The 24,117-nt window shown below is 43.4% G+C and overlaps 1 protein-coding gene across 6 annotated transcripts in view; it reads left to right on the forward strand.

Moving 5' to 3' along the window:
• Positions 1-24,117, forward strand: part of fam185a (family with sequence similarity 185 member A) — an 88,819-nt gene that overhangs the window by 35,658 nt on the left and 29,044 nt on the right. The gene's annotated exons all lie outside the window — the stretch shown is intronic.

Here is a 24,117-nt window from a genome sequence, read left to right on the forward strand (position 1 = left end):
CAGCTCAGTCATTAATGGTGCTGCTGACCCTCTTGGCGATGGACTTTACACTCTAGGTGTGAAACTTCATTCTGTGCCCTTGCTACCCTCAGTGGATCTTACAACTGGTATTCAGTGTAGAGATAGCCGATTCATCTGCTGAAGGAGAGCGTGGCTAGTAATCAATAGGAGATTTCCTTGCCCATGTTTGATCTGATGCCATGAGACTTCATGGGGTCTAGAGGTAACGTTGAAGATTCTCAGTTAATGCTGTTGCCTCTTGTAGTTCTTCTGGCTCCTCATCCACTTTCAACATTCAAGTTTAAATAGTTTGTAAGACCTGTTCTGGATGCGATGTTTTATCCGCTTTTGTAAGTGAGTAAAAAATCATAAGACATGGGAGGAGAAGTAGGCCATTCGGCCCATCGAGTCTGCTCCGCCATTCAATGAGATCATGGCTGATCTGATAATTCTCAACTCCACTTTCCTGCCTTTTCCACATAACCCTTGATTCCCTTACTGATTAAAAATCTGCTTATCTCAATCTTGAATATACTTAGTGTCCCAGCCTCTACAGCCCTCTGCAGTAAAGATTTCCACAGATTGACTACCCTCTGAGAGAAGAAATTCCTCCTCCTCTCTGTTTTAAATGGGCGTCCCCTTACTCTGAGATTATGTCCGCTAGTCCTAGACTGTCCCACAAGGGGAAACAAGCATGAAGCATAAATAGGACAGGGTTCAATCACATAGGATTTCCACCATTTCTGTTTTCTGCTTTGTAAATTTTTGTACATGGGGTATAATGCAGAGAAAAATCAGCCCTAATACCTGTTTTTAAACCATTATCATAGATGCTGAAAAATTAATAACAGTGCATTACTGGGGGAAAAAAATCACAAAGTGATTCTATTCTAATTCAGAATGCAACTAAAAGACTGTTTTCATTGTGTTGCCTGGCAGTCTATGTTTAGTCAAAAGAAAGCTTGCAGCTACATGTAAACATGTAAAAGAAAAGAAAATCATGCAACACTTGTTCAGTTAGCATTGCAAATGCACCAAGAATTTCATATATTTGCAGGGTGAGAGTTAAGAGCATGTCAGAAGTTTTCTGCTGACATATGACTATGACCGTGCGTGAACTAGAATGTAATCCATTTCAAAGATGCAGTTTGACTACTGCTGTTAAGAAATCCCTAAAGACTGAAATTACATGTTGATCGATTTAAGCTGCAAATCAAAGCAGGCTAAGTTTTCAATCGAGAAGCATGGCTCTTTGTTCTTTGCTAATTAAAACATAAAGGGGGCAAAATTGGGCAACACTCAAAAATGGACACAGGATGGGAAATTAACCTGCATCTGTTTGAGGTGATGCGGGGAAACTTGGTGCTGACTACTAATTCTAATGATTGTGGCATGCATCTCAGCTGAACATGTGGCTGAGTGGCTGCATGCCTCAACAGGATTGTGGCCAAGTGGATTCTGTGATGGTCTGTAACTGAGGGATGGTAGGGTAAAGAACTGTTGAACAGTGGCACTATAACTGCTGCTGTTTTGCCCAAGTGAAAAGTTTTTTCACACAATATTTGTATTGAGCGGGTGCTTTCCTTGCTTTAGAGATTACACTCAAGACTCTGGAGCTCATTCCTGCTACCTTTGACTTTTTTTGTCTTGATGGCATTTTCCAGCTGTCAACCTTCTGAGCAGCATAGGAACTGTTTATGCATCTCTACCTTGGACCTCTGATGAGGAACAAGAGGCACAACAGCAGCAGCACCACCAGCAGCCACTACCTTTTCCTCAGCTACTTCGCACTACACAGGGGAGAGGGGATGAACACAGCATCAGCTCGCAGGAGGCAATACCTTCCACACAAAGTGTACTAGCAGAAGATCAGCTTTCTGGACACGACTGAGTACCAGTGCCTCAGGAGACTCAGACTTTCACAGTGGGTTGATTCTGACATTTCCTGGAAAACTCCTGGAAAAAGACCCCCTGCCCAGTGGGCCAGGTGGGCACGCATTGCTGGAGCGGTCAAGGTCACCATAACCCTGAACTTCTCTGTCTCCACTCCTTCCTGGGATCAGCTGGTGAATCCTGTAGCATTTTGCAATCTGCTGCTCACAAGTGCATCGCGCAGGTGAGCGATGCCATGTTACGCTGACGTTGCAACTGATGAGGCCAGCCAGAACAAGAGGGCTCTCAAATTTGCTGCACTGGCTGGATACCCACAATCACAGTGTCCGCAGATCAACCATGATTCATCAATCAAAGGAGTTTCTATACTATGAAGGTTCTGCTGGTATGTAACCATCAGAAGATTATTATGTCTATGCCAGATAGCTAGTAAGCTGACATGATACCTTCATTCTGCACCAGTCAAATCTCCAATAGACCATTGCACCTTCAAACGGAGTCAGCAGATGGCTCCTTGGAGACGAGCGCTATCTTCTGTCAACATGGCTGATGACTCCTGTGAGGAGCTCTTAACCAGTGACTGAAGCCACATGAACTTAAGAGTGGTCTTGAACAAGTCATTCGGGTGCTGAAGGTACGATTCAGGTGTCCAGTTGGCCAAACAGATCTGGGGACAAGTTTTTGAGTGTTCACCGGCAATGGTAGTGGCCTGCTACGCCTTGCACGACATAGCACTGCAGGAGAAGGAAATTGAGGTACAAGTTTTTATAGTGCCTCATGTGGCAAGGGTCCCTGCAGGCGCTCATCGGTTGGCAGAGATGGCCAGGACAGATTAATCTGTGCAACCTTATGGCACAGCAATGCTGAATCTACTGGGTCCCCCTTCCTCCAACACAAAGTTCCCACAGTTAATAATCTTATCTATTTGTTGTGATCCCAAAGGAGACCATTAACTTTTTTAAAAAGAAGTTACTCCACAAGATTTCACTTTTCAAATAAAAACATTTTAAATTTTTAAAATACAAGGTAAGTGGAAAACCTGGGGGTGAGAATCTGGTGAATGAGGTAAAATTACAATTTTTTCTGCACAGGAATTAAACAAAGCAAGCACTATTAACTTAACATTATATTTCGAAAACCCTTATTATTTAAACTCGAGAATCTCCAAATCATTTCATATTCTGTTTTTAATTCCACCCAAGAGTTCCCCTTTACACTACAAGATCTTGAGGGTTCCTTCACTTATTCCAAGTCCAATCCATGGTGTGCCATAGTTCCAAAGAGTTCACTTTGACCCTCCTCAGCTTGCCACCTGGCACTTAAACTTCCAGAACATACACACACACTCTCTGTCTGTCTCACTTTCTGCAAGATTTCCACTGCTGATCTCTTCTACTAGCTTTGCATGCAGATCTGACTATTTTAATTTGTCATGCACTTGGACTTTTGTTTTTGAGCATGGTACCCATTCGCAATTCTTGCTGCATCAGGACACCCCTGACCACTAGTAGCCTCTATGCTCCTTGTCTGGTCACTGGCAGATATACAACTGCCTTCTCACAGCTTTCCAAGCTGACCCTGCTGTTTGTGAGGAAAAACACAGATAAACGCCACATAAAAGACTACTTCCTGTAATTTATCCCACGACGATGCACATCTGGGATATCCCAGATAGATTTCTGTTCATTAACATCAATCCCCAAATTTGCCCTGACAAGTATATGGATATTTTGAGACTTTCCCTTGTTTACCCTTTGCTTTCAAACTTTTCTTTGATCTGAATAATTTATTCTTCTTCTGAAGACAACTGTAGATATTTTGTCTCTACCAAGATTCTGAAAGGGCTTGTCTATTGTTCAGTGTCTCAATACTTATAACTTTGGCTTTATTAAATTAACACAGGCTACCCTTTGAATTGCAATTACTTCAGGCTCATTTACCAGATTCTCACCCCCAGGTTTTCCACTTACCTTGTATTTTAAAAATTTAATTCCCAACTAAAAGTTTTATATTTCTGAAACATATGAATCATGCAATTATTTATTCATAACACATTTTATTTGTTCATTACACACTAACACCTACCTCTTGTCTTCTCCCCCTCTCACACCATTTCCCTCCAGGCGGGACACGTGGCAGGCAAGGCGTTATAATGGTGATGACTGAAGTTGGAGAATTGAAATACAGATGATGCATAATAGAGATGGTGCATGAATGTTGATAAAAGTGACATTAATACACTTTAATCATCCAAGTAATTTCCCTCATCAAACTACAAAGCATTTCTCTTCCTTTTTCTATTGCCTTCAGGTGGTGCAGCTCCTGTGGCTTCAGTAGAGCTAGAGGTAGGCTGCTCCTTCCCCTGCTCTGACTGCTTTGATGCTCATGGCCATGACCTCTGGGTTTTGGAGCATGCGAGGGTCCCACCAAAGACTACCATCCTGCTCCTGGACAGGGACAATCTCAGTTATCAGGACAGGAGTCAACATGTGGGGCTCTGCCTGGTTGGGGGTGCGTGGTGTGGGAAGAGGAGGAATAATAAAGAGTGAGAATGCCTTGAGCAGAGACTCCACTTCCATGTGCCCTTTCTACAACTTGCATCTCATGGCACCCACAGTATAATTGGGGAGTTCTGACAATGCACCCAGTATCCTATTTCAGATAGCAAAACCAACACTGTGTACACGAGAGTTGCTATCGACCTTTCCAATAGAACGTGTATCTCCCTACTTGTTCATTCAGCTATCTCTCCCCAGGACACCGGGCTTCACTGAGGGCAGCGGTGTCAATTTGGAGCCTTGATAGTTCATGTGTTAAGATGTGTTCTTCTTTCCAGTTGGTCACTCTTGAGATTATCCATAAGTGTTCTAACATTTCAAGTTGCAAAATTTAGAGATTTCTTTCATTAACAAAGACTGATGGTGATCCTTCAGAATGTCATTCCCTAGCCAGGAGAAAGTAGGATAGTTTATTTTTAAGGCATCTTTTCCAGCCTCTTCCCCATTTGGGGTGAGCAGAAGGTACCCTGAAGAGAATTGCTTAGTCACAAATGCTGCTGCCCAAAGACACCTCTGTCCCAACACAGGTGTCCAATTACCTTACTGCATCTGTTGCTCAGCCCTGTTCCTGTCATCAATTCTCCATCACCACAGGACTTGGCAAATGGACCCAGATAGAAGCCTATGCATAACTTTGTTTAGCATGAGGACCTTGGGCTGCTGTCATTGTCACATGATCTTAACGGGTTGGTGGTCAGATTTTGGTGATATGTCAAACCATGATGACTGGGACCACTTTGCTGCACCCTTCTTCCACCTTCACAGACAGTGAGACGCAGAGTCTTCCTTCGCTTGTTCTGCCTGAGGCTCCTGACGCTACAGCTGGGCCATAATCAATATGGCACTGTCATCAGCACTTGTGCCCTGACCCTTGACTCCGATGAAGATATTAAGGAAAAGTTCTACACAGACCTTGATGAAATCCTCACTGCCATTCCTAAAGAAGAAAAGCTCATCCTTCTGAAAGAATTTAATGCTGGGGTTGGTGTTGTGACTCTGGTGTCTGGAGAGGAACCATTGGAAAAATGGCATGGGACAAGCCAATGCAATTGGTGCCCTCCTGTTGACAAAGTGTGCTCAACATAACCTTGTTATAACAAACGCCCTGTTTCACCAGATGGGTAAATACAAAACCACATGTAGGCATCCTAGATCAAAGCACTGGCACCTCCTGGATTATGTCATTGTTTGAGTCAAAGATCTAAGTGATGACTGTGTCACTTGACCATCTGGAGAACTGATGCCTGCTGGACAGATTATTGACTTGTTTGATCAATGATGAACATCCTAGCACCAAGATGTCACAAGAACCAAAAGTCCAAGAGAAAGAAGATCAATGTCTCAGCCTAACCAAAGAGAGAAATTCCAAGCTCAGCTCGTGACCGATCTGCAACATCTTCACACATCAACTCCGTTTTGTTTGGAACAGTGGGATCAAATAAAATAATCTGTACTAGACTTTTGTGTTCAGAGCACTGGATTTGAGCTTTGTCATCACCAGGACTGATTTAACAAAAGCATGCAGAAAGCGATGCAGAAATATGCACCCTCCTGGAACATAAACAAGCAGCTTTCATTGCCAAGATTGCAAGACAAGAATGCAGCATTCCAACAGCTCAAGACTGACACCCATAAACAAATGCGGAATATAAAGGACAAGGGGGGAGAGGTAGAGAAGGCCCAAGGGATCTAACAACGTGCGGACTGTCATGACATGCAAAACCTTTTTGAAGCCAGCAGGCTATCTGTACACCAAAATTAAATGGACAAAAGCCCCTTCGCTTACAGGATGGTATCTCTCTTCTTAAGCACCAGTACCTTGTGGTAGAATCCATGGGTGAATGACCATTGATGGGAGAACTGCAATAAGCAATCAACAGATGAAAAACAACAAAGCCTGCAGCTCTGCCGATGTTCCCTGCTGATGTCTTCAAAGCTGATGAACTTTTGCTCACATCCATACTCCATGCACACATCCTATGGATTTGGGAGGAAAAATAAGTTTCCCCAACCCAACTTCAGGAAACCATCTTTAAGAACGGCGATAAATCAGGCTGGTGAAATTATCGAGGTATTTCCACCTTGTCGTTTTAAAAATATTTGTTAATGGGATGAGGGTGTCGCTGGCTAGGTCAGCATTTATAGCCCATCCCTAATTGCCATTGACAAGGTGGTAGTGAGCTGCTGCCTTGAACTATTGGAATCTTCCTGGTGCCCAAGTTAAGGACATCTCTTCTTGGCGAGTGAGGAACTTGGAGTGAGAGGGGAAGGATCCAGTTGTCGTGGTCTATGTAGGTATAAATGACATAGGTAGGACTCAGAAAGAGGTTCTGCTGAGAGACTACGAGCAGCTTGGGGCTAAGTTTTAAAAAAAAAAAACAACCACAAAGATGATAATCTCCAGATTACTACCTAAGCCATATGCAAATTGGCCTAGGGTAAATAAGATTAGAGAGGTAAATGCGTGGCGCAAAGATTGGTATGGGAGAAATGGGTTCCAATTCATGGGGCACTGGCAGCAGTGTTGGGAAAGGAGAGAGCTGTACTGTTGGGACGGGCTTCATTTGAACCATGCTGGGACCAGTTTCCTGGTGAATCGTGTACCTAGGGTTGTAGATAAGATTTTAACCTAATTAGTGGGGGGAGGGTTCAATTGAATGGAAGTTTAAAAAATCAAAAAGAAACAAAAGAGCAGACGTGCAGGGTATTGAAGAGGAAAACGATAGTCAAAGTGTGACAGAAAGAGGCAGAAAATATAAGCAGAAGAGTGCAGCAGAAATTAGAACCAGAATGAGTAATAATGGTTAAAAAGTCAAAACTTAAGGCTCTTTATTTGAATGCACACAGCTTTAGTAACAAGATAGATGAGTTGACGGTGCAAATAGAAATAAATGAATATGACTTGATAGCTATTACAGAGATGTGGTTGCAGGGTGACCCAGACTAGGAACACAATATTCAAGGGTATTTGACATTCTGGGTAAATAGGCAAAAAGGAAAGGGAGGTGGGGTAGCTTTGTTAATAAAGGAAGGCATCAGTGCGGTGGTGAGTAGTGATATAGGTGCAGTAGATCGTGATGTGGAATCAGTTTGGGTGGAAATAAGGAATAGCAAACGTAAGTCACGGGTGGGAGTCGCCTATAGGCATCCAAAGAGTTGCCTCACTGTAGGACAAAGTATAAATCAGGAAAAAATGGAGGCGTGTAAGAAGGGTGCTACAATTGTCATGGGTGATTTTAATCTGCTTATTAGCTGGACAAATCAGATTGGCAGGGGTAACATGGAAGATGAATTTGTAGAGTGCATCAGGGATTGTTTTTTAGAGCAATATGTTGCAGAACCTACCCGGGAACAGGCTATTTTAAATCTAGTAATGTGTAATGAGGTGGGATTAATAAAAGATATCGTAGTTAAGGATCCTCTAGGGGGTAGCGATCACAACATGGTAGAATTTCAAATTCAGTTTGTGGGTGAGCAACTCAGATCTCAAACCAGTGTCCTCAACTTAAATTAGGGCAATTACAGAGGTATGAAGAAAGAGTTGTCTACAGCGGGCTGGGAAAATAGACTAAAGTGGAGGTCAGTGGATGAGCAGTGGCAGACATTTAAGCAGATATTTCATAATGCTCAGCAAAAATTTATCCAGGTCAAAAAGAAGGATTCAATGAGAAGGATGAACCACCCGTGGTTAACAAAGTTGGTCAAGGAGAGTATCCAATCAAAAACTAAGGCATACAAAGTGGCGAAAACCAGTGGTAGGACAGAAGATTGGGAATTTTTTAGGAACCAGCAACGGATGACTAAAAAGTTAATAAAGAGGGAGAAAATTGATTTAGAATGTAAATTGGCAAGAAATATAAAACAAACAGAGCTTCTACATGTATATAAAAAGAGAATGGCTAAAATAAGCGTGGGACCCTTGGAGTATGTGACTGGAGAATTGATATCTGGGAACAGGGAAATGGTAGATAATTTAAAACAATATTTTGCATCGGTCTTCACAGTGGAGGACACTCATCAGAATTTTAGAGTGTAGAAGGAGGCCAATCAGCTCATTGTTGCTGCGCCAGCTGTTTTCAAGAGCCTGTATCGCATTCACTTTAACCAAAGTTTTGCAGAGATGAACAAGTCATCAGATGGATAGAAAACTGTTATTGGCACAGTCCTTTTCATGTTGGGCTTTACTGGACTGATTGTCTTCTGGCAGAGGATGTTTGTGTATCTGATGAATGGAAGGCGAAGCAGATCAAGAGAATCACAGTGCAGAAGAGGCCCTTCGGCCCATCGAGTCTGCACCGATACGTGAGAAACACCTGACCTACCTACCTAATCCCATTTACCAGCACTTGGCCCATAGCCTTGAATGTTATGACGTGCCAAAAGCTCATTCAGGTACTTTTTAAAGGATATGAGGCAACCCGCCTCCACAACCCTCCCAGGCAGCGCATTCCAAACTGTCACTATCCTCTGGGTAAAAAAGTTTTTCCTCACATCCCCCCTAAACCTCCTGCCCCTCATCTTGAACTTATGCCCCCTCGTGACTGACTCTTCAACTAAGGGGATCAGCTGCTCCCTATCCACCCTGTCCATGCCCCTCATTATCTTGTACACCTTGATCAGGTCGCCCCTCAATCTTCTCTGCTCCATCGAAAACAACCCAAGTCTATCCAACCTCTCTTCATAACTTAAATGTTTCATCCCAGGCAACATCCTGGTGAATCTCCTCTGCACCCCCTCCAGTGCAATCACATCCTTCCTATAATGTGGCCACCAGAACTGCACACAGTACTCCAGCTGTGGCCTCACTAAGGTTCTATACAACTCCAACATGACCTAAAAACAAATAAACTGCGGATGCTGGAAATCCAAAACAAAAACAAAAACAGAATTACCTGGAAAAACTCAGCAGGTCTGGCAGCATCGGCGGAGAAGAAAAGAGTTGACGTTTCGAGTCCTCATGACCCTTCGACAGAACTCTGTTCTGTCGAAGGGTCATGAGGACTCGAAACGTCAACTCTTTTCTTCTCCGCCGATGCTGCCAGACCTGCTGAGTTTTTCCAGGTAATTCTGTTTTTGTTTTTGTCCAACATGACCTCCCTACTTTTGTAATCTATGCCTCGATTGATAAAGGCAAGTGTCCCACCCCACTAACATGCCCCTCTGCCTTCAGAGATCTATGGACACACACGCCAAGGTCTCTTTGTTCCTCAGAACTTCCTAGTGCCATGCCGTACATTGAATACTTCCTTGACAAATCACCACACACTTTTCAGGGTTAAATTTCATCTGCCACTTATCTGCCCATTTGACCATCCCATCTATATCTTCCTGTAGCCCAAGACACTCAACCTCACTGTTAACCACCCGGCCAACCATTGTCATCCACAAACTTACTAATCCTACCCCCCCACATAGTCCTATATGTCGTTTCGTGTTGGAAATGAAGATGAACCTGGTTGAAGGCATTGCTTCAAATTGGGGTTATGAAAGTGACAAGTAGAAGAAATGAATATACACTGGAAATCTTAACGGTTATTCATTTAACATTTCAAATATGAGCCCATGTGTTCAGGAATTTAACTTACAACCAAAAGTTAATCTATAAATTTGATAATAAACTCAACTGCCTTACATGAAAAGAAATTCCAAAGTTATCAGATAAGCAAGGAGCTAATGGGAGGAAAGATCTTGTAACAGTCTCTATCATGACGGACAAAGTATTTGACAAACTAAGGGGACTAAATGCAGACAAGTCGCCAGGACCTGATGGCCTGCATCCAAGTGTTTTAAAGGAAGTGGCTGCAGTGATAGTGGAGGCATTGGTCGAAATATTCAGAACTCACTGGATTCCGGGAGGGTCCCAGCAGATTGGAAAACCGCTAATGTGACGCCCCTGTTCAAGAAGGGAGGGAGACAAAAAGCAGGAAACTTTTGGCCAGTCAGCATAACATCTGTTGTTGAGAAAATGGTAGAGTCCATTATTAAGGAAGAAATAGGACATTTAGAAAAGCTTAACATAATCAGAGTCATTGTGGTTTTGTGGAATGGAAATCACGTTTGACAAATTTGCTAGAGTTCTTTGAGAATATAACAAACGAAGTTTATAAAGGGGAACCAGTAGATGCAGTGCATTTGGATTTCCAAAAGGCATTTGATAAGGTGTCACATAAAAGGTTATCGCACAAGATAGAAGCTCACAATATTAGGGGTAATGTATTAGTACGGATTGAGGATTGGTTAACATACAGAAGACAGAGTCGGGATTAATGTCTTTTTTCAGGAAAGATGTAACTAATGGAGTGCCACAAGGATCAGTTCTAGGACCTCCATTATTTACTATCTATATTAATGACTTGGAGGAGGGGGCAGAGTGTAATGTATCCAAATTTGCTGATGGTACAAAAATAGGGGTGGGAGGGTATGTTGTGATGAAGACATAAGGAATTTTCAAGGGGATGTAGACAGGTTGAGTGAGTGGGTAAAAACTTGGCAGATGGAGTTTAATGTAGGAAAGTGTGAGGTCATGCACTTTGGTAGGAAGAATCAAAAGGCAGACTATTATTTAAATGGAGAGAGACTCCAAAAAAGTGCAACACAGAGAGATCTGGGTGTTCATGCAGGTGCACCAAGTAATTAAGAAGGCAAAGGGATTTTTGGCCTGTATTACTAGGGGCTTGGAGTTTAAAAATAGGGAAGTCTCATTACAACTGTACAGGGTGTTGGTGAGGTTGCTGGAGTACTGTGTACAGTTTTGTCTCTCGTATTTAAGAAAGGATATACTGGCACTGGAGGCATTTCAAAATGAATTCACTAGGCTGATTCCTGGATGAAGGGGTTGACTTATGAAGAACGGCTAAGCAGGTTAGGTCTTTATTCATTAGAGATTAGAAGAATGAGGAGTGATCTTATTGAAACGTACAAGATTCTGAGGGGGCTTGACAGATGTTGAGAAGATGTTTCTACCAGGGGGTAATCTCGAACTAGGGGGCATAGTTACAGAATGTGGGGGCACTCATTTAAAACCGAGATGTGAAGGAATTTCTTTCCTCAGAGGGTAGTGAATATCCCAGAGAGTTGTAAAGGCTAGATCGTGGAAAGTATTTAAAGAGGCGATAGATAGATTTTTGGAAGATTGGGAAGTTGAGGGCTATGAGGAGCTGGCATGAAAGAGGAGTTGAGGCCTGGGGTAGATCAGTCACAATCTTATTGTATGGCGGGGCAGGCTTGAGGGACCGTATGGCCTACTCCTGCTCCTATTTCTTATGTGGTGTAGATACACCCACATTGCTGTTAAGGAGGAAGTTCCAGGGGTTTGAACCAGCAACTGTGAAGGAACGGCGATATATTTCCAAGTTAGGATGTTGTGTGGATTGGAGAGAAAGTTGCAGGCCGTGGTGCTCCCATGTGTCTGCAGGCCTTGTCCTAGATGGTAGCGATCATAGGTTTTAATGGTCCTGTCTGAGGAATCTTGATAAGATCTTGCAGTGCATCTTGTAAATGGTACACATTGCTGCCACTGTGCATCGGTGGCCGAGGGAGGGAATGTTTGTGGTGGGGTGCCAATCAAGTGGGCTGCTTTGTCCTGGATGGTGTCGAGCTTTTTGAGTGTTATTGGAGCAGCACTCATCCAGACAAGTGGAGAGTATTCCATCACAATCCTGACTTGTGCCTTTTAGGTGGTGTACAATTTTTGGGAGTCAGGAGGTTTCTCACCACAGGATTCCAAGCCTCTGACTTGCTCTTATAGCCACAGTGTTTTTATGGCTAGTCCAGTTCAGTCACTGGTTAATGGTGACTCCCAGGATGTTGCTAGTGTGGGCTTCAGCAATGGTAATGCCATTGAATGTCATGGGCGATGGTTAGATTCTCTCTTGTTGGCGATGGTCATTGCCTGACACTTGTGTGGCACAAATGTTACCAGCCACTTGTCAGCCCAAGCCTGGATATTGCCCAGGTCTTGCTGCATTTGGACCTGTATTTGTGCAGTTGCAAATGGTGCTGGACATTTGTGCAATCATCAGAAAACGTCCACCCCTCTGACCTTATGATAGAAGGAAGTTCTTGAAGAAGCAACTGAACATGGTTGGGCATAGGATACTACCCTGAGGAACTCACTCAGTAATATCCTGGAACTGAGATGTTTGATCTCCAACATGCATAACCATTTTCCTTTGTGCTAGGTGTGACTCCACCCAGAAGAGTTTTCCCCCTGATCCCCATTGACTTCAGTTTTGCTAGCGCTCCTTAATGTCATACTTGGTGAAATTCCAAAGCAGGGAAAATTTTGACATGCTTTCTCCTGAATCGCTTACTACTTGTGGCTAAGGGAATCCTCTGAGAGACAGTGTGGCTTTAGACCTCCAGAGGAATCTCTGACACGGTTATTCACAGAATCACAAAGTGCAGGAGAGGCTCTTCGGCCCATCGAGTCTGCACCGATACTTGAGAAGCACCTGACCTACTTAACTAATCCCATTTACCAGCACTTGGCCCATAGCCTTGAATATTATGATGTGCCAAGTGCTCATCCAGGTACTTTTTAAAGGTTGTGAGGCAACCCACCTCCACCACCCTCCAGGCAGCGCATTCCAGACCGTCACCACCCTCTGGGTAAAAAAGTTTTTCCTCACATCCCCCCCTAAACCTCCTGCCCCTCACCTTGAACTTATGCCCCCTCGTGACTGACCCTTCACTAAGGGTCCCGATCCACCCTGTCCATGCCCCTCATAATCGTGTACAACTCAATCAGGTCGCCCCTCAGTCTTCTCTGCTCCAACGAAAACAACCCAAGTCCATCCAGCTTCTCTTCATAACTTAAGTGTCTCATCCCAGGCACCATCCTGGTGAATCTCCTCTGCACCCCCTCCAGTGCAATCACATCCTTCCTGTAATGTGACGACCAGAACTGCACATAGTACTCCAGCTGTGGTCTCACCAAGGTTCTATACAACTCCCTACTTTGTAATCTATGCCTTGATTGATAAAGGCAAGTGTCCCATATGCCTTTTTCACCACCCCACTAACATGCCCCTCCGCCTTCAGAGATCTATGTACACACACGCAAAGGACCCTTTGTTCCTCAGAACTTTCTAGTGTCATGCCGTTCATTGAATATTTCCTTGACAAATTACTCCTTCCAAAGTGTATCGCCTCACTTTTCAGGGTTAAATTCCAACTGCCATTTATCTGCCCATCTGACCATCCCATCTATATCTTCCTGTAGCCCAAGACACTCAACCTCACTGTTAACTACCCGGTCAATCTTTGTGTCATTTGCAAACTTAATAATCCTACCCCCCACCTAGTCATCTATGTCGTTTATATAAATGACACATAATAGGGGACCCAACACAGATCCCTGTGGTACGCCACTGGACACATGCTTCCAGTCACTAAAGCATCCTTCTGTCATCACCCTCTGCCTCCTACAACTAAGCCAATTTTGAATCCACTTATCAAATTACCCTGTATCCCATGTGCATTTGCCTTCTTTATAAGTCTCCCATGTGGGACCTTGTCAAAGGCTTTGCTGAAATCCATATAAACTACATCAACTGCACTACCCTCAACTACACACCTGGTTGTCACCTCAAAAAATTCAGTCAAATTTGTTAGACATGACCTCCCTCTGACAAAGCCGTGCTGACTATCCCTGATCAAAACTCGCCTCTCCAAGCAGAGATAGATTCTCTCCTTCAGAGTTTTCTCCAATAGTTTCCCTACAACTGACGTGAGACTCACTGGTCTGTAGTTCCCTGGCTTATCTCTACAACTCTTCTTAAATAGCGGAACCACATTAGCTGTTCTCCAGTCCTCTGGCACCTCCTCCGTGGCCAGAGAGGAATTAAAAATTTGGGTCAGAGCCCCTGCGATTTCCTCCCTTGCCTCCCTCAGCAGTCTGGGACACAAATCATCCAGACCTGGAGATTTGTCCACTTTTAAGCCTGCCAACAGCTCCAATACCTTGTCACTCCCTATATCAGTTTGCTCAAGAGCCTCACAGTCTCTCTCCCCGAGTTCCATACCTTCATCCTCATTCTCTTGGGTGAAAATGGGTGTGAAGTATTTGTTCAACACTACCAATGTCCTCTGGCTCCACCCATAGATTGCCCCCTTGGTCTCTAATGGGCCCTACTCTTTCCCTGGTTATCCTTTTATAGAATATAGTATATATATATATTTATAGAATATCTTGGGATTTTCCCTACTTTTACCAGTCAGAGCTTTCTCATATCCCCTCTCTGCTCTCCTAATTGCTTTCTTAAGCTCCATCCTGCACTTAATCTACTCGACTAAAGCTTCTGCTGATTTGCTTCCCTTGTATCTGCTTGTTGAGCTTGTTACTCGTTCCTATCACCCTAGAGGGAACATGTTGAGCCTGTACCCTCCCCATTTCCTTTTTGAACACCCCGCACTGCTCCTCTGTAGTTTTCCCCACAAGTAGCTGTTCCCAGTCTACCTTGGCCAGATGCTGCCTTATTCTACTAAAATCTGCTCTCCTCAATCCAAAACATTTTTTTGCAACTTGTCTATTTCTTTATCCATAACAAGCTTATTGTTGCCAGATAAATTCAAGAATTATGTCAAGACCAACATCAGGATTTCTTCATTGTTTATCGACCTGACCAAAGCATTTGACTCGATAAATCGTGAAGCTCTGTGGATTGTGCTCCAGAGATTTGGAGCCCAAGAAACTTTATCGCAGCCCTCCAACTGCTTCATTGTGATATGACTGCAACGCTCTGATTGAGAGATCTGAAACACACTCCTTTAAAATCCAGACTGGTGTCATGCAAGGCTGTGTGATAGTCCACACACTTATTTACAATCTACTTGACAGTGGAAGTTCACCTCATCAAAGATCAGCTGCCCTCTGGTGTCAGTATTAAATACCACCCAGATGGAAAACTTTAACCTCAAATTGTCTCCGTGCCAAAACTAGACTGACCACCATAGACGTGCATCTATAGTTCGCAGATACCTGCAGTGCCTTTGGCCACTCTGCAACAGGTTTGCAACCCACTCTCAATTTCTTAACTCTGCATACAAGAGACTCGCCTTGGCTTTGAGCGTTTCCAAAACAGAACTCATCTCAACCCAGACCTGATGAATCAAATATTCCATATTCCGATATATTTTAAGAAGGAGAGACTCAAGAATATGTTGAGCACTTCCCATACCTTTGCTGCTACCCCTCTCAAAAGGCCAACATCGGATCAGCTGCGCCAGCTCAGCCTTCTACAAACTACGGGTTCCTGGCCTGTTGTTGGTCTCCCCTGCTGTGAACAGGCCCAAATGTTAAAAGCTTAGCCCATTGAATTTGCATGCACTTTTTTGTATAGATATAACTTCATAGTGAAAATGCTATCCTTTAGTTAAGCAGAATGTTACCTTCCATCATTTTATACCATGTGCAAGTACAAACTGTTTTTTCTGTGGTTCACCTATAGGTTTACCATGCAGACCTGATATATTAATTGAGATCCGAGGTGGATGTTCCTGTGCAGTTGAAAACGGTTCAAGATGATAAAGCATGCAATAATGCCAATAGAATAGGGGTGTCCCACTGAAATAAGTGCCCTCTTTGCTGACTCATCATCTAACATTTCATAAAAACAATGCAAGGCAAAATATCAGAATTAAATATTTTGTTCCATCCTCAAAGCATTGCAACATTCTCCTATTCTCTGAGGGAAAATTGTGACAGCTTTAGTTTCTCAAGAAGACCGTTGTTGAAGGTCTTTTTAATGCTTTATCGGAAATTTAAGTAGGACAGACTTTGATATGTGGTGTTAGCCCTAGTGCACTGCTTCCACTTGCTTTAATCCAAAGAGCAGACAGTTTGAGCCTAGTGACCAAGACACGTCATTTTGGTCATGCATGAAATTGAGGGCCACTTCCAAGAAAAAAAAATTTCCATTATTCATAGGTCACTCGAGTTGCAGTTTTCATTCTGGCATTTCCCATTAACACAGATCCTTAAAAATACTGTTTAAAAGCTCACATTGTGATACATAAGAAAAATGCAATTTGGAATTCTTTGTTAGTTATTTATACTTGCGCCTCTTGTGGGCAAAATGTGTGTCTCCAGAGGTACGTTGCATACTTTGAGAATTCCTGATTAAACCTATTAGGTTCCTGAGGGACCCTTTTAATATTTTACTCAAATATTGGAGCAGAAGTAGGCCATTTGGCCTATCGAGTCTGGCTGATCTGATAATCCTCAACTCTACTTTCTTGCCTTTTCCCTATAACCCTTGATTCCCTTACTGATTAGAAATCTGCCTATTTCAGCCTTGAATATACTTAACGACCCAGCCTCTACAGCCCTCTGCAGTAATGAATTCCACAGATTCACTATCCACTGAGAAGAAATTCCTCATTTCTGCCTTAAATGGGCAACCCCTTATTCTGAGATTATGCCCTCTGGTCCTCGACTTTCCCACAAGAGGAAACAACCTCTCAGCATCTGCCCTGTCAAGCTCCCTAAGAATCTTATTTGTTTCAAAAGGTCGCCTCTCATTTTCCTAAACTCCAATGAGTCCAGGCCCAACCTACTCAACCTTTCCTCATAAGAAAATCCCTCCATACCCGGGATCAACCTGGTGAACCTTCTCTGTACTGCCTCCAATGCCAGTATATCTTTCCTTAGATAAGGGGACCAAAACTATTCACAGTATTCTAGGTGTGGCCTAACTAATGCCTTGTATAATTTTAGCAAGACTTCCCTATTTTTATACTCCGTTCCCTTTGAAATAAAGGTCAACATCTATTTGCCTTCCCTAGTACCTGCTGAACTTGTATGTTAGCTTTTTGAGATTCATGTATGAGGACTTCCAAATCCCTCTGTACTATAGCTTTCTGCAGTCTTTCTCCATGTAAATGATATTCAGTTTCTTTATATTCTTCCTGCCAAAATGCGTAACCTCACAGTTTCCCACATTACATTCCATCTGCCAAGCTTTGCCCACTCACCTAACCTGTCTATATCCCTCTGTAGACTTGGTCATCCAAACCACTTGCCTTCTCACCTATTTTTGTGTCATCCGTAAACTTGATGATTAGTACATTCACTTCTCTCATCGAAGTCATTAATATATATTGTAAATAATTGTGGCCCCAGCACTGATCCCTGTGGCACTTCACTAGTTACAGGTTACCATCCTGAAAATGACCCCCTTATCCCAATTCTGTCTTCTATTAGTTAGTCAATCCTTTGTCCATGCTAATGTACTACCCCCATGGGCTCTTATCTTATTAAGTAGCCTTATGTGCAGTACCTTAGCAAACACCTTTTGGAAATCCAAATATATTACACCTACTGGTTCCCCTTTTATCTATCCTGCTTGTTACATCATCAAAGCATTCTAATAAACTTGTAAGGCATGGTTTCCCCTTCATGCAGCCATGCTGACTCTGCTTGATTAAATTATGCATTTCTAAATGCTCTGTTATTACATCCTTTACAACAGACTCTAACATTTTCCCAATGCCAGATATTAAACTAGCTGGCCTATAGTTACCTGTTTTTTGTCTCCCTCTTTGAATAAGGGTGTTACGTTGGCTGCCCTCCAATCCTCTGGGACTTTTCCAGAATCTAAGAATTCTTGGAAGATTACTACCAGAGCATCCACTATCTCTGTAGCTACTTCCTTTAATATCCTTGGATGCAACCCATCAGGTCTAGGGGACTTATTGGCCTTTAGCCCCATTAGTTTTCCTAGTACTTTTTCTCTAGTGAATAGTTATTGTATTTATCTCCTCCCCCACTTTTGACCCTTGATTATTTAGCATTTTTGAAATGCTATTAGTGTCTTCTACCGTGAAGACTGATGCAAAGTATTTATTCAACTCCTCGGCCCTTTCCTGGTTCCCCATAATTATTTCCCTAGCCTCATTCTCTAAGGGGCCCATGTTCACTTTGGCCTCTCTTCCTTTTTATATAATTAAAGAAACTCTTACTGTCCGTTTTTATATTACTTGCTAGTTTACCCTCAGTTTATTTTCTCCCTCTTTTTTTTGTCATCTTTTGTTGGTTTTAAAACTTTCCCAATCCTCTGGCTTACCACTAACCTTAGCCATACTGTATGATTTTTCTTTCAATTTAATATTATCCTTAACTTTCTTGATTAATCATGGTTGGTTTATCCCCTTCCTAGAATCCTTCTTCCTCACTGGGATATTTCTTTGTTGTGAGTTATGAACTATTTTCTTAAACACATGCTATTGTTCATCAACTGTTTTTTCTGCTAAACTCCTTTCCCAATCCACACCAGCCAACTCTGCCCCCATTCCTTTGCAATTACCCTTATTTAAGTTTAGCATAGTTATTTCCAACCCAATTTTCTCATTATTAAACTGAATGCTAAATTCTACCATGTTATGGTCACTGTTTTACTCTTTTACTCTGAGGTCATTTATTAAACTTGCCTCATTACACATTACCAGATCCAAAATAGCCTGATGCCTGGTTGGATCCACAACATATTGTTCTAGGAAACTGCCCCGAATACACACTGAATTCTTGCTGGTGGCTACCTCTGCCAATTTGATTTTCCCAATCTACATGAAGATTAAAGTCACACATGATTAATGTGCTACCTTTTTTTACATGCCCTAATTATCTCCTGATTTATTCTCTGTCCTACAGTATAGCTTCTGTTAGGAAGCCTGTAGACTACTCCCACCAGCATCGTCTTCCCCTCGTCATTTCTCACCTCCACCCATATGGATTCCACATCTTCCGATCCAAGGTTATTTCTTCCTATTGAACTTATTCAATCTCGTACTAACAAAGCTACCCCACCACCCTTTCCTTCCTGCCTGTCCTTTCGAAAAGTCCTTTTGAGAAATGGCTGCTGTAATCATTATTCAACGAAATTTTCATCTGTTGAAGACCAAATTTTCTTCTGAAGAAATCCATTATGATTCACAGTATAGCTAGTTGTGTCCTTTGCAACTAATCAGATGCAATTCTTTAAAAAAGAAAAGTAGCATGACAGAACAGTGCCCATTATTTTTGATTTGGAAGTGCCGTGTGCAAATCTTTTAAGTAGATTTTTCACTTGTATCAACATGTAAGGTATATCACCTAGACTTCCTATGCATTTTAATCATTAAAACTTCTGTTGAGAACATTTCAGAATACCCAACTCTAAAGCCTTAAACAGTTTAGATGGTGTTTTTGTGGTTTTGGATCTTTACCAGATACCAAAGAAATCTTGTAAATGTAAACACTATCATTTGAAATTAATCATATTTCATTCTATTTTTCATTCCTTTGAACTAATATATTTTCCAGACACAAATGAAGTACAGGCAAAGAAGATTGTTTCTTTAAACAGTGTAGCTGCAAAATGGGGCTGCAAGGGGCCGCTGGTGCAGGAATTGCAGAAGCCTTGAAGGCCTTAGATATCACCAGCTTCTGGCATGGCCCATGTGGCACCCATGCTGTGTATCAGGGACTGCAACATGACCAAAGTAAATGAAGGCTACAGAGAGGAGATGCTCTGTGAAGAATGAGGCGGAGGGCTCTCCACAGATGGCCCTAACCACCACAACTTTTCAAAGAGCATTTCTCCTACCACCACCTGACATTTGGGCAATGCCTAATGTGCTTCTGGCTCAGCAGTGAGGTGGCACAGTTCTCTGCCTTCTTCAACCTGACCTGGGGCCAGAAAAGTCATAATGACATGAACCTTTATGCATTTGTGGGAGCAGCAACATTTCTAATATGTCCTGGTATACCATCCAGTGATGTACCCGAGATGTGACAGAAGTGATCTATGCTAGGAGAACCAAATACACTGTTTTCTACCTCTACAGGAAAAAACAGGATGAGCAGGCAAATTACTTTAGCAGAATAGCAGGATTGCCAATGGTGCAGGGTGTCATTGACTGAACACCAGTTACCCCCATACATGCGGCGTGACCCTCCACCAGTGGACCCCATGCATATAGAGAGGACCATGGAGCTACCATGAAAATCAGGAAGAAGAGCATCGATGTGCTCAAGCAAGTCTTCTGATGCCTTTGATGTGTTTGAGTCTTGCCCTCCAATATTGCTAGATCGGTTGTCTAGGTTTGTTGTAGTCTGCTGCATCCTCCATAACATCACGAACATGAGGGTGCAGTTATTGCCAGGAAGAATCCAGACGCCACCTCTGGGAGGAGGAGGAGGCATCCTGGACCCCACTGTTCTCGGTGGGTTGTCCAGGCACACCTGTTCAGACTCAAGTTTCCAGAAACCTCTCTTGTCCGTTGTGGATTCAACATTCTGCATCTGGGAAGCCACGCCACAGCATCCTCTTGGCCAAAATCCTACGATAAGAACCAGCTATAAGATCCTTTTCATTAACACCTTTATCTAAGAACACTTTCAATGACAGAAACAGAAATGGACTGTTCAACCTGGTGTAATCCTTTCATGCCTGTCATGTGGCTGCCCATGTGTGCCCTGGTGTTTCTATGTGTGTTACCACACTGCCTGCGCGTGGTTGCTGGAAGGCTGCTGACTTTCATTGGAGGCAGACTGCAGATGTCCTTGCTGGATGACCTCGAGTAGGCCTGGGCTTTGAGGCCCCGACTTCAGAATGCACCACTTCTCCATGGTTGGGAGCAGTCAGAGCCGGCTGACTGACAGGCAGCAGCAAAGACACTGGTGATGTGGCAGTGTGGAAGCACAAATGTTGTTATCCTGATAGAGGACAGAAAGTTCGGGTTCCAAAGTGCAGCTGCCACACAAGGGTGGGATCCCATAAATCCACCTGACTGTGGTGGAACACAGATTGCTGGACTGCCCTGAGAACCTGCCCCTTTGAGCATTGAGATTCAGCCATGGTGGTTGAACCCTCTGCCTGTGCTGAGCAGAAGTTAAGAAACAGACACCAAATGTTGCAACACAGCTGGATCTGCTGGTGCTGTTGTGGAGTTGACACCGCTTCCATGCTGGAAAGTTTGGGCTCAAAGCTCTGCACAATGCCCTCTGCCACTTTGGATCTGGACTCCTTCATGCTACATGACAGTGACAGGAGGCTCTTAAGCAGGCCAAGCTGATGATGACGCAGACCAAGTATTTTGGCCTGCATCATCATCAGCGCACTCCTGTGTGCTTCTCCATTGCAGTCCTCATCTGAGTCCCCTCCAGCAGAACATGCCTGTAACTTCACCCTCTAATGAGCTGACACATCTGCTACCCTGTCCCTGTGGCCTGACTGCAACCCACTTATTTCCGGTGACTCTCTGAGCGCACATCCCATTTCTACACGACCCTGTTTTACGGGTGATGCCAGTATCTGAGCCGGTGGTTTCAAATGTCAGAATAAGTGACGGTGCTTCTTCATCAGTTCGTTGCTGTTGCTCTCTTTCATCTCCCTGAGGATCCTGTGGCTGAACAGGTAGCTGTCCTTGTGTATCTCAAAGCATGAAATTAGAGGGGGAGGTTTGGAATGAGGGATGGGGATAGATATATAAAGCAATGAGGTCCATGGTCATGTCAGCTGCAGCTTGCACATCATGCCAGATAGCAGAATGAGGTTGATGTGGGAGTTGAGAAGGCCATAAGGCAGTAAATCTTAATGGTCTCGGCAAGGTTTTGCAGCCGAACCCATGATGCAGAGCATCATCTCTGTCAGACTCTGCTCTCTTCTGTTGTGAGGGTCTTTGCTCTGAAAGAGAGAAGGCAGAATTCCAGTGGTTGTGGTACTCTGTGTTTGGAAGATGTGCCTGCCATAGCTGAATACCGGGGGGTATGTGAAGGCAATGTGGGATGATGTGAGGCTGGCATCATTGCGAGGTGTATGAGTGGGAGGTAGCATATGTAAATGTTAGTTTTGCGTGTGAGGGACTGCTGATGGATGAATGATGGAGGTGGTGGAATGAGTGGCGTGAGAGATTGGTGGTTTGGTGACTACATGATATCAGTTGCTGATATTTTCATTGACCGTGATTGCCTAGATAAGGCCATTAAACTTCTTCCGACATAGCTGCCTGGTCTCTGGGCCAGACTCCTGATGTTGACCTCCCTGGCCACCTGCTCCCGCTCTCTTCAGAGGGCATCCCTTGAGGGATTCCTGGCCCCTGATGAGAATATGGCCTCTCTCTTCCTGTCCACCTCCATGATTAAGGCTTTCCAGCACCAAGTCCATGAACTGTTCCACTTGCTTACGGTTGCAGCACTGATAATCAGTACAGCCTCCTGTTATTCCATGCAGCTTCCCTTTCAGAGGAGCAGATTGACTTTAAGAGATGGAAACTAGAACCATAGAAAAGCTACGGTGTAGAAAGAGGCCATTCAGTACATTGTGTCTGCACCAGCCATAAAAAGAAAAAAGAAGCTAGCCGCTGATTTTTAATCCCATTTACCAGCACCTAGTCCGTAGCCTTGCAGATTACAGCACTCCAGGTGCATATCCAGGTACCTTTTCAGCCTCAACCACCAACTTAGGCAGTGAATTCCAGACATCCCCACCCTCTGGGCGAAAGGTTTTTCCTTGTGTCCCCTCTAATCCTTCTACCAATTACCTTAAATCTATGACCCCTGGTAATTGACTCCCCAGCTATGGGAAACAGGTCTTTTCTGCCTACCCTATCAAGGACCCTCATTATTTTGTACACCTCAATTAGGTCACCCCACAACCTGCTCTCTTCTAAGGAAAACAACCCTAGCCTATCCAATCTTCATAGCTGCAATTTTCAAGCCCTGGCAACATTCTTGTAAATCTCTTCTGTATTCTTTCATGAGCAATTATTTCTTTCCTGTAACGTGGTGACCAGAACTGTGTACACAATTCCAGCTCGGCCTAACCAGCGTTTTATACAGTTCCAGCATTCCTGCTTTTGTATTCACTACTTCGTCCAATAAAGGAAAGTATTCCATATCCTTTCTTCACCACCAAATCCACCTGTCCTGCTACCTTCAGGGACTTGAGGACATGTACTCCAAGGTGTCTTACTTCCTCAACCCCTCTCAATATCCTCCCATTTATTGAGTATTCCTTTGCTCTGTTTGCCCTCCCCAAATGCATTACCTGACACTTCCCTGGATTGAATTCCATTTGCCACTTTTCTGCCCACTCAACCAAACCATTCAGGAGACAACAGCTAACCTCTTCACTATCAAATACATGGCTAATTTTTGTGTCATCTGCAAATTTGCCTATCATGCCTCCCACATACACAACAAACAGCAAGGGTCCCAACACTGAGCTCTGTGGAACACCACTGGAAACTGCTTTGCACTCGCAAAAACATCCATCGGCCATTATCCTTTGTTTCCTGTCACTGAACCAATTTTAGATCCAACTCACCAGCTTCTTCTGTATCCCATGCTATCTCACTTTTCTGACTAGTTTGCCATACATTACTGTATTTGACTATTGTCAAATACATTATTAAAATCCATGTAGGCAACTTCCACTACACTGCCCTCATGAATCCCCCTTGCTACTTCCTCAAAAAAATTCTATTAAGTTAGTAAGATACGATATTCCCCTAACAAAACTCTGCTCCCTAACCTTGACTAGGAACTCCTGACAGCCTTGCACATTATTAGGCTCCTCTTGAACATGCAGCCAGCTGGCTAGGACATACTGGGTTGTATGTTGAAATTATTCAAATGAGGAGGCAGCATGAAGTACGTGCTGTCTACCAATTTTTTGCCATGTGT

Source organism: Carcharodon carcharias, chromosome 13 (assembly GCF_017639515.1).
Source record: "Carcharodon carcharias isolate sCarCar2 chromosome 13, sCarCar2.pri, whole genome shotgun sequence".
Classification (NCBI taxonomy): Eukaryota; Metazoa; Chordata; class Chondrichthyes; order Lamniformes; family Lamnidae; genus Carcharodon; species Carcharodon carcharias.